We start from the raw sequence: 12,011 nt of genomic DNA on the forward strand, positions 1-12,011 counted from the left end.
TAATTTGTTACACAGCAATAGATAACTAATATACCTCCTGTCCCTAGAGATCACTGATATTTATATTTTAAGGTAGGTCTCTTCAAGGGGGTGTGTGTGTGTGTGTGTGTGTGTGTGTGTGTGTGTGTGTGGAGAGAGAGAGAGAGAAAGAGAGAGAGACTAAGTGTTCTAGTTGAAACTGAATTCTTTTTTTTGGAAACATTCTTTGTAAAAAGCAAAGGCATGAGGCAGAGGTACAATATTTCCTTTTATTACTACAAGAAATATTTGTATTCCAGAATGATAACTGACGTTTCAAACTGTCTCTTTGTTCTGGGGAGTAGAGGGAGTAAAGGGAAGGGTCTCTTTAATGGCCTTTTGGTCATGCAATCATAAGATCTCATCCTGAAATGGGGAGGTTTCACACACTAAGTTAAATCACTCAGCATAATAGGGTAAATGTTATTATCCTCAGTGTGGGTACAATTAATTTCTACAAACTATATTTCCTTTTAGGAAAGCTATTTTGCCCTCTCCAGGGCCTCAGAGGGATTGGTGGCAGGGACTCCTGGGAGGGGAGATGAGCTTAAGGACACTCTTGAGAGGACAGTAATAAGCTAGTCCTTGCAAAATGGTGACTATCAGGCAGAAAAGGAGAGAAACAACCAAGAGAGGACACGGAGACACATGGGTGAGACTGACCCAAGCATAAGTTTTCTGGGAGCAAACATATCTAGTATTCTATTTTAAGTTTTCCTTTCTTGGTGTTGCCACTCCCATATATTACACCCAAGTGCTCAGGGAAGCTGTACATTATTAAGCATCAAAGCTCAGTCTTACCTATGTTTGGGAAAATTAAGGGAACCAATCGTTGCCTGGGTTTCTGCAAAGCTTCATGAGTGGAGAGATATCAGCCTAGAGAAGCTGGCTTCCAGAGGACAAGGGTGACCTGGAAAGGAGTGAAGCACCAGGCTAAGGTGATGAGAGACAGAGGAGGGAATTTCCTAGAAGAAAGAACTCTTGCTATCAAGCTGGATGGGGGCTAGAGTCACAGGATGTGAATTTTAAAGGCAAGTGTAGCCTCTTGAGGCTACAGGAAGCTAGAAAGTCAAAGTTATAACAAGTTGCAATCAAACTGAACATACTGTTTATAGCCTGCTTAAACTGCTTAGCAATATATTGTATCCTAAAAATTTGTCTACAGTGCAATTTGTACTGCTAAGTATTCCATCATATGGGAAAACTGTAATTCCTTTCACCAATTTTCTATTATTTCACAGGTAGGTCATTTCCAGATTTTCATCGCTACTATAAACAACACTGCAATGAACATCCTTGAATTAAATCTCTGTCCAAAAATATAATATCTTTAGAATACATTGTTAAAAACGGAATTGTTATATCAAGGCTTCTGCACATTTATGAGTTTTGATGCATTTTTCCAAATTTCTTTGCAGAAAATTATACCAATCTAAACTCTTGCCAAAAGGAGCTAAGAGTGTATTTTGTCCCATCACTTAGCCAAAACTGTATATTATCTTTTTTTATTTTTACAATATGATATATATGTATGTCCTCACACTTGCTTGAACACATTATAAGAGAGATATGATTGAATACTACCTTTTTGTCTCAGGTAAGAAAAGGTGTCATAAGGGCTGGATTTTATTCTTTCCTCATTTACTAATGATCCCCATTATTCATATAGGAAATGTGACCATGCTCGAAAATAAAAGGTTATTAATTTAAGAAAGTTTAAGTAACAAAACAATTCTGCAAAAATGTAGTGAATGAATATTAAGTGCCTTGTTGGAATAGAGAAGGGGAGACAAGGGTGACAAAGAATGAGGAACAGTCACAGGCTCGATCCTCAGTATGGGTACAATTGATTTCTACAAATTATATTTCCTTTTAGGAAAGCTATTTTCCCCTCTCCAGGGCCTCAGAGGGATTGGTGGCAAGGACTCCTAGGAGGGGAGATAAGCTGGGTATATTTTCTTCTATGATGCTTTTCTGGGGGAAAATATACAAACTTCTAATCTTGTACCACCTCCTGTAATGCTCTGAGAAGAGAATGTTATCTCCTGTAGTATTCTTGCCAAAAATGAATAACCTGAATTTAATCAGGAGGAGACATCAGACAAACCCAAACGCACACACATTCTACAAAATAACTATCTAGCAATCTTCAAAAGCATGTCTTGCAAGACAAAGAAGACTGACTCCAGCTTCAAGGAGGTTAAGGAAATATGACAACTAAATGCACTAGGGGATTCTGGGTTGGATCCTGGACCAGAAAAAGGACATCAGTGGGGCAACTAGAGAAAGTCGAATGATTTGCTTTTAAATTAAATTTCAATTTAATTCTACAGAATTAACCTATAGATTAATTAACAGTATCATATTGATGTTAATTTCCTGGTTTTGATCATAGGGCTATGGTTTCTAAGAAGTTAATATTTAAAGAAGCTGAGAGAAGGGTATAGGGAAGCTTTGTAAGATTTTTGCAACTTCTTTTGTAAGTCTGAAATTCTTCAAAATGAAGTATTAAAAAATATTAATGACGTAAATATTTATTAAGTGGGGATGACTGTCTTCTTCCTCCATCCCTTTTTCTTCCTTCTTCAAAGTACCACCTCTCCTTGGCTGTCCTGGCTTCTCAGAAGAAGGGTGGGGTAAGGAAGGTATTGGCAAAAGAAAATAAATTATTTTTTTTAGGCCAGCACATCCTCTTCTGGGGAGGAAGGGGAAGACAGGGATTTTATCATGCAGATTGCCTCCTATTAGGGGATGGGAGGGTGGGGTGGGAACAGAGTGGGCCCATGTGACAGACTACATCATTGGTGCTGACCAGAAAATTCCAGAATGGTTAATTAGGATTAATTTCTGGGGAAGGTCGAAACTACAATTAAGTCAGGTATTAAGTCTAGATTTGGCATGGGCTTCAATTCAAGTGATGCCATTTTAGCCCTGTGGTTTTTCTTTTTAACACCAAGTAACCTTTTTAAGAATAAACAAAGAAGATGACAAGCTTTAGGGGTACCTTTACTACCCTCCAAGGGCTGTGGAGAACAAGTTAGGATGAGACCTGCTCCCTCCTCTGCCCAGGGACACTGCCCCACAATCCCATAAGTCTTACTGGCACAAGCAACTGCAGTGGGCCTTCTGTCTTCAGAACTCTCTAGATTCTACATTGTGGGCACCAGGCTTTATGTCCATACTTCCTCACCTCAGGGGCCCAGGTTGGCCTTTCCAAGGACTTCTTCATCATGCTGAATTTTGGTGACAGCACAGTGTGAGCCTGTGGGTTCTGCCACTCGGCAAACCTCCAACAGCTAGTTTCCCTTCTCATGGGTCCCCAGTCTTTGCATTTGGCATCAAAGAAGGAAAAACATTCCCTTCCCCCTGGTAAGATACCAGCTCCTCACTGCACACGTGGCCTGAGTGCTAGGAAGACCACTCTTCCCCTCGCCTCCAGTCCTCGTCCCAAACAGCCTCAGGAGGGGCCAGTGGGAGAGCAGTGGGTGGTGGCAGGCCCCATCCTGCTGCTTCTTGATGAACCTGGCACCGAGGGTGTGGCCCAAATCTTCAGGAAGTGCTGCTTAACTTCTTGTTTCAGACTTGGGCCATAGCCACCATTCAAGACCACAGCACAAGTCCCACCCTATGAATGAATGAATGAATGAGTTTTGGCATCAGACAAAACTGGATTCCAACCATGACTCCTCTATTTACCGTGTAAGTCACAACTTTTCTAACTAAGTTGCCATTCCTTCTGTTCTGGCCTCTAGGAAACCTGAGCTAAATCTATGGCCACATCTAGCAACTCTGCCAGTGTGCTGTGCATTGCTGGCAGCTTAATATTCTTTCCATGCTTTGCCTTCACTCCTTGTCTCTGCATCAAGTTTTATTGTTTTCCTTTTGAATCCTAAGTGCTTTTGTTAACTATCTCAAATCCTTCAAAGAACAGCAGAGAGTGAAATAAATAAACTTAACTTCCCTGAGACTGTGTTTCCTCATCTAGAAAAGATGATGAAAATAACCGCCACCTCACAGGCTCACGGGGAGGGCAGGTTGAGTCAGCCTTCACAATGGCCCAGCGGAGGGCCTGGAGCACATCAGGGAGGGTCTCACCAGGTGCTGGGCTCCTCCCCACCAACCTTGCCTCCTTTCAGCCAAGTCGAAGGACCTCGAGGACTCAGACTGCGTTTCACAGAGAAATATTTCTTATTGATTGCTTTTGCCCAGGATAGACTGCTAGAGTGTGAGCTTGTTGGACAGTCCTGGGCTGACCATCCATGAAAGACAGGCACCAGCAGGAGAGGGGCAGGGGCAGGAGAGGATAACACTTGCACTATGGACCCGGGGTGAGTCCCATGTGGGTGTGGGTACGTTTCCAGTATAGATCTCCCCATTTAATCATGCTGCAAAAGCAGTCACAAATCTCACTTCCTCCTGTTTATTGACGGGGTCCCCCACCCTGTTTTCAATACTAGTTAACCTTTCTGCCATCAAACTGTGGGCACAAGGCCCAAAATTCCTTCCACTGCAGGTCACAAGGCCCTGTAAAGCGTGTTGCCCTGGAATTCTCAGAGCTGGCCTTCATGTCCTTTCTGGAAGGTGCCCTGGTAATGATGTGGAAGGAGGTGGTGGGGAAGAATCTGTGCTGGGTTTTGCTTGTAAGCAAACTGGGGATAGGGGAGGGAGAGGCAGGAGGGAGTGGAAGAGACAGAGTGCCCCCTTCGGCCCTGTGCCTACAGGGTAGTTTGGGAGATTTCCCCACGTTCCTTTTCTCATAAAGCTGCACAAAGCCTGGAATGAAAACATCCCTCCCTCTCCAAGCTCTGAGCTGACAGGCATTGTCCTGAAACACGGTTGCCCAGACATCACCCACAAGGCCCTTCCATCACACCCAACCACGTCAGTCACCCCAGCTTCAGGAAAAGCCTGAATAAACAGGTGAATCAAGCCTCATAGGGACAGGAAAGCTTTATAGGTTTTTTCATTAAACATGTTCGGGAGGGGAAGGGTAGGATACATTTTTCTTTCATCCACAATGGAGCTAAAATCTTCTCTGTGATGTGATCTTCTGACTCGTGTAACGCTCCAAGTATAATACAAACTAAAGGGGGCATCAGTAATAAGGGGAACAAGAAGCCGGTGAGGCCCCCAAAGACACGATGAAGCTGGCAGTGGTTTTCCCACACGTTGTGGAGGTTCCTCTGGGCTTCCCGGGAGAAAAACACTCTGCACATTTAAAGAACTATCACCTAATCATGTTAGCAGATTGGAGCTTCATGAAAGTGTAGGATCACTTCTTGGCAATCCTGAACTCTCTTGACAAGGAAAGTAAGCCCAAACACGTATCAGCTCTATGGACCACCCTTCCAGGGTACAGCCTTATAGGAACACCTCCCTATAACTGACAGAGGAGAATTCTTAGACAGATGTGGGCTAAAACACCAGCGGGTGTCCTGATGACATTATGAAACCTAAGACAGGGCTTCAATGGCCTGTGCAGTCAGCAAACAGACCAAGGAGAATTATGGCCCATCATTTACCAGCAGGGTGGCCATCCATGACTGCCCTTCACCATAGGGAGCCCAACAGCTGAGGTTTTTTAAAATCACACTCACCTAGGCCTTCCATTTTGCACATAATTTTTTTAGCACTAGGCATTTATAAAACCAGGAGGCAGCTTAACATTCCCATGGGCCCCACTTTCAAGTGCAAGAAACGTGAATGCCAAAAAGGGCTAGCCGCTTTGCTGGGCTTATATCACAACCTCCAAATTCTAGCGCTATGCCTGGAGTATGGGGAGTTCCGAGTCCTTGAAGAAATCTAAGATCAGTGAAAACAAGCAAAGGGCAAGCTTACAGGACAGCAAAGATTACCTGCAAGAAAGATGTTGAATCACTTTGAAAGGAAGAAGAGACTAACACATCCGGTCGATGTACAGGTGCTACTGATATGAGGAAGACCCCCCTTGTGGCAAGGGCTGTTAGTCCCGAGCAGGTGGCCAATAGAGTCAGAAAGTCCTTTAAGAGGGCTTCCCTGGTGGCACAGTGGTTAAGAATCCACCTACCAAAGGAGGGAGTATAAGAAAGAAGTATGTGTTCCTGAGTAGCGGGGGTCCCATCCTACTGCTTGGCAGCAGAGCCAGGGAGGTGGAAAGTAGGGATAGCTCAGGCACAGAGTCTTTGCAAAGACCCTATGGCCCAACAGTGCCTGGAGTGGCAGGGCTCCTGTGTCCATGCAGGTTGTGCAGGCAGATCACAAGGGACAGGTGGGGCCACCCTATTCCCCATGTCTCACCACTGTATATGTTTCCTTGAACCTTCCTGGGGTGGTAAAGAATCTTCAAGAATGACTTCGATTAAATTCTCTGCCTGCTTGGCAGATCGAGGTCTCCAGGTTAGAAGTTAAACTGAGTTACAGAAAATAACCAGACATTTCTTGCACATCTAAGTTTGGTGACTGACATTCATATCTGCTGCACAAGTGTGATTTGTTTAATCATTCTTTGGCTGCATCCAGGCTTTTTCCGTAAGCTAAGAAGAAAATGAAGCCCCCATTCTAAATTTATATTATTAAGTTTTAGGAATTAAATTCAGACTTTATATTAAATCCTACTAAGTTAAAAAAAAAAAAATCCACCTACCAATGCAGGGGACAGGGGTTTGAGCCCTGTCCAGAAAGAACCCACATGCTGCAGAGCAACTAAGCCCATGCACCACAACCACTGAGCCTGTGCTCTAGAGCCTGCAAGCCACAAATACTGAGCCCATGAGCCTAGAGTCTGTGCTCCGCAACAAAGAAAAGCCACTGCAATGAGAAGCCCACGCACTGCAACAAAGAGTAGCCCCCGCTCGCCGCAACTAGAGAGAAAGCCTGCGTGCGGCAACGAAGACCCAACGCATCCAAAAATTAAAAAAATAAAATAAAATAAAAAAAGAAAGTCCTTTAAGAAAGAGATAGGCAAACACTTTCTGGAATAGTTGAAGCTCAGACCCTAGAGTCTAGAAACTGGTGCATGCCACCTTTCAAGACTCTTAGGAGTCCATAGTTAATGATCTTAGCCTATGGTTCCATGTCTAAAAACAGAGGTAAACAAAGAAAACAGCCTTTTTTAAAAAAAAAGTCATAGCAATAGCTAAAAGAGGGAAACAACCCAAATGTTCAACAGAGGAATGGATAAACAAATTATAGTACATCAATACAAAGGAATATTATTCGGCCATGAAAAATAACGAAGTACTAGGACTTCCCTGGCAGTCCAGTGGTTACGACTCTACACTTCCACTGCAGGGGGTTTGGGTTCGATCCCTGGTCAAGGAACTAAGATCCCACATGCCGTGCCACACAGCATGGCAAAAAATAATAATAATAATGAAGTACTGATACATGCTACAATATGCATGAAGCTTGAAATACATCATGCTAAGAAACCAAACACAAAAGGCCATATGTTGTATGATTTCATTTATATTAAATTTCCAGAATAGGTAAATCCATAGAGACAGAAACCAGATTAGTGGTTGCTGGGCACTGGAAGGTGGGGAATCGGGGAAGAACGGGGAGGGACTGCTTAAGGGGTACAGGGTTTCTGTTTGAGGTGATAAAAACGTTCTACAACTAGATTGAGGTAGTGGCTGCACAACATCAGAAATGTATAAATGCCACTGAGAACTGTACACTTTAAAATGGTTGCGTGTTATACGAATTCCACCTTAATTTTTAAAAAACTCATAGCATCACTCAAATGGATGATCTTCATGCTTTAGAGAGAGTGGCTGCTAGAGCACATGAGGGAGGTGTGATGGAAGCAGGAGAAATTAAGCATCTGAGGACACTAAAAGCATCAGAGGACAGGTCACTGGGCAGAGGGTAGCTCAGTACAAATTTTGCAGGCTCTGTGGTCCAGGAAAAGGCTCTGGGCATATCCAGTGAAAAGACATTTAGTAGGTCTTCCCTTGCTGGGGAAGGGCTTGAGAAAACATATTTTTGCCAAAATCCAGACCCTTTCTTGGTGGCCCAGCCAAAGAAGGGGTGGCCCTGACTGTCAATCCCCTAGGACAGCTTTGCTAGACAGAGACCTCATTTGCATAATACCACTGAAGAAAGAGAAAGACCATGCAACAGGTGGAGCAGAGCCCAGATGAAGCTCCAGCCCCTTCTCAAATTCGTGATGGGGGAGGAGGGCACAGCACTGCCTGAACTGGGTCTCTCCCCATATTCAGAGCACACAACTCAGCAGAGCCAGCCTCCTCCTGTGCACCACACACCATCTCTTATAGGGTCAGGCACCTCCTTCTTCCTGTCTGCCCCACAGGCCATGAGCACCCACCCAAAAACACTAGAGAACAGTGGCAGTGACTGAAAAATTATTATAATAAGTTCAAAATAATCTTATCTCAGGGTGCTTTATGATCTTTGATACCTCTTTGAATGACTTTTAAAAAAAACAAAATTTTAGGTAGAAAATGTCATGCTCTTATCTTCTTGGCAGTGAGATTTCCACTGAAATAAAAATACTGAGTAAACAGATTCAGTTACTCTAAGAGAAAAATGTTACATAACAACATTTATGGCTCTAAAAAGTATTTTAAATATTTATCAATTTTGATATATACATAGTCCCAAAATGTCTGAAATGAATGACCTGACTTTTCTATGTGTTCTCCATGGCCACGTCTGGGGGAAAAAATGTTTAAATAATGAATATAAATGTTTGAAAAATCAATTTTATGACTCCACTAGACTAAATTTCATAAATGATAAGAATTACTTAACGATTCTCATGAGTATGGAGTTGAGTAACTACACAGTGTATTGTTCCTTAGATTTCTATCTGAGGACTTTCCTATTATTTGCCAGTTGAGTGGCTATGGTTTTCTATTGCTGTTATAGCAAGGAAGTAGGTAGATGCATAGGTGGATTGACTGATGATGGTAATGACAGTGAAGATATTTTTAATTTTTTATGTTCTTTGAAAATTCTAGTTCTTGCCCTTTTCCAATTGCTTTTTAAAAAATTTTCCTCTAACATTTAAAGAATGCAAGTTCTCTTCAGACTGAATTAAATGCTAAATGCAAACAAGAAAGTACAGTAGCTGAGATTGTCATGGTCAGGTCAACCTGACCACTTCACCTCATGGGGCAGAAACTGATGCTGTGCCAACAGCTGACTGATGCTGTGGGTGGAATTGTGTCTCCCGGCAAATTCATGTGTTGCAGTCCTGGCCCTCAGTACTTCAGAATGAGACCTTATTTGGGAATAGGGTCATTGCACACATAATTAGTTAAGATGAGGCCATATTGGGGTAGGGTGGGGCCCTAATCCACTATAACTGGTGTTCTTATAAAGGGGACAAAGGGGGAAATTTGGACACAGACATGCACACAGGGAGAACGCCATGTGAAGATTAAGACAGAGATGGGGGTGATTTCTACAAGCCAAGGAATTCCAAAGATTGCCAGCAAACCACCAGAAGCTAGCGAAAAGGCATGGAACAGATTCTTCCTCACGGCCCTCAGAAGGACCAACCCTGCCAAGACTCTGATCTCAGACTTCTAGCCTCCAGAACCATAAGAAAATAAATTTCTATTATTTAAGCCAGTTTTTGGTACTTTGTTACAGCAGCCCTAGAACCTAATACATCTACCTACCCAACAGCCATTCCTCTCTACTTTCTTATTGAGTCTTGATATCATTCATGGAGCTACAGGCTCAGAAAAAGGGAGGCCCGCTCTAGACCCAGGAAAGGAACCATGATAGGTCTAAACCAAAATGGTAGCCCCATAGGCACTGGCTAGTGATTGGTTTAGAGATGAGCATGTGACTTGCTTCTAGTCAAAGAGAGGTAAGGTAAACCTTTTGGAAGTTTCTGAGAAGGATTTTTCTCCTGGATGAAAGAGAAACAGAAGAAGAAAGGGAGAGGGAGAAGAAAGAAAGGAGGGGGAGAAACGTAGGAAAAGGGGAGAGACAGACAGATGGGGAGGGGGGGAGGGAGGGACGCAGGGAGGAAAGAAGAGAAAAATACCCTTTCTTTCCCTCTTGGAGTCCTGTTGGAACCTCAGAGCTGTGATGATCATTTTGTGATCTTGACCAAAAAAAGGCCAGAAGCATTAAAGAACCACCAACTCAGAGGGTTGACCTGCTGAACAAATTCTGAAACTGCTGACCACCAACTCCTTCTTAAGAGTACGTTTTCTTTGCTTTAAGCCACTCGTAGTCCAGTTAACTGGCAAATTGCAGAAAAAGGCAGCCCACCCAGTGTGTATGGACATGTGTGCCACAGGCTTTGAAAGGACACCTTGTGGCTTCTCTTCAGGCTGTGCCACTGAGTGCCCTAATCAGGGCTGGCAAAACTAGAAAGAATTCTGTCTCTGTCTGGAGTGATGGGTACTTTAGATTTTAAAATATATTCTTCTGCAGCTACATTTCTTCTGCTTTGCTATTTTTACTCCTATTCGCTAAGGCACACATTTATGTTCTTATAGAAAGTATAACTCATTTAATCAGACCCAACAAACTGCCTGCTATGAAAGGCCTTCTGTGTCCCTGCAGTGGCGGAGAGGAGCCCCGGGGTGTGGGCGGGTCGTTTTTAAGCATCCCCAGCTTTTGAATGTGAAGAGAACATCATCCCGTTGAGTCTACTCAGGAGGCCTCTGCACACAGTTACTTCCTGTCTCGCTTTATCAACATCTCTCTGGGTGGTAGGCATCAACTGTTGCTGAAAACTGCCCACTTGATACATCCTGGGGCTTTGCTATTTAGTTATTTTATGACTATGTCAGACTGATGTCTAACTTTCAGGTGAATGTCAACTCCAGCCCTAATCCTTGAGAAATCTAGCTTGGTTCAGGGACTCCTTGGAATGGGACACAGTCCTACCCCTCAAGGAGTTTATAATCCATGGAGGAAAAAGCATCTACAATGTATGGAACGTAGGTTATCGACCCTGAACGGTGCTAAGTTTAAATACATCATCTCGTTTATACATCACCTCATTTATACACCTAAGCTCGTTTAACTAACCTTACTCGGTGTCTTGTGCAAACACACAGCACAGAAAATGTGCAGAAATGTCACCTAAGCCAGACTAACAGGCCCACGTCACCCTGGCCACCAGTGAATTTGTACAATCCCAGAGTAAGATCAAGGGGTATGATCGGGTCATGCCATTCTCAGGTGGCTCCACAGGAACAGGAGGAATCTGATCTGCAGCACAGGGGACTCTGCAACGGTCAGGAAGTAGAGGGCTAGGGAATGGTACCTGGAGAGACTGCCTGAGCACCGGTGCTCACAGGAGGAAGGGAGCCATCGTGGGGACCTTCAGAGGAGGACATGGGCCTGGACAGAAATGAGAAGGAGCCTAAGCTGGTTAGGAGAAACTTTCCCTCTAAAGTTCTGAAATGCCATATCCCCCAGAGAAATTTCTTTCCCTAGTGTGCGAGGCCCAAAGGGCACCTACCTCCAAACTCATCAGGAGAGTTGTTAAAAATACGGATTCCTGAACACTTTCTCTGACCTACCAAATCATAACTTGCGAGGCTTGAGCCTGGAAAGCCTCTAATGAGCCATCTTGGTGAACCTCATGCAGGCTAAAGTGAGAACCACTGCCCCAGACAATGGCCCAAGCACCAAGCCAAACATTTATTCATTCAATAAACATTACTGTATACCTCCATGTGCTAAGCCTAGAGCTGGGAGATAAGTAAGACCAACTACCCTCATTACCATGAGCAATAAGAAAGAGAATCATGCATATGTCTATTTTTGGAATATACTACATTTCCAAGGTCACCAAAGTATACAAGAAAAACTATTCTTATTATGGCTTAATTGACAGAAGGAAGACCTGGGAACCTCATGGGCTCAGATGTGAACACTGAAGAGGTCTGAGTAAGTAGCTCTGGAGGGCTATTCTGAGCTTCGTTAAAAGATACCCCTGTTGCAAAGAGTTTTGTCCCCTTTTCTCTCCTACAAAAGTGTGAAAACGAAGAAATATTAAGGAAATGCAACTGGGA

This window comes from Tursiops truncatus, chromosome 2, assembly GCF_011762595.2.
Source record: "Tursiops truncatus isolate mTurTru1 chromosome 2, mTurTru1.mat.Y, whole genome shotgun sequence".
NCBI classification, from domain to species: domain Eukaryota; kingdom Metazoa; phylum Chordata; class Mammalia; order Artiodactyla; family Delphinidae; genus Tursiops; species Tursiops truncatus.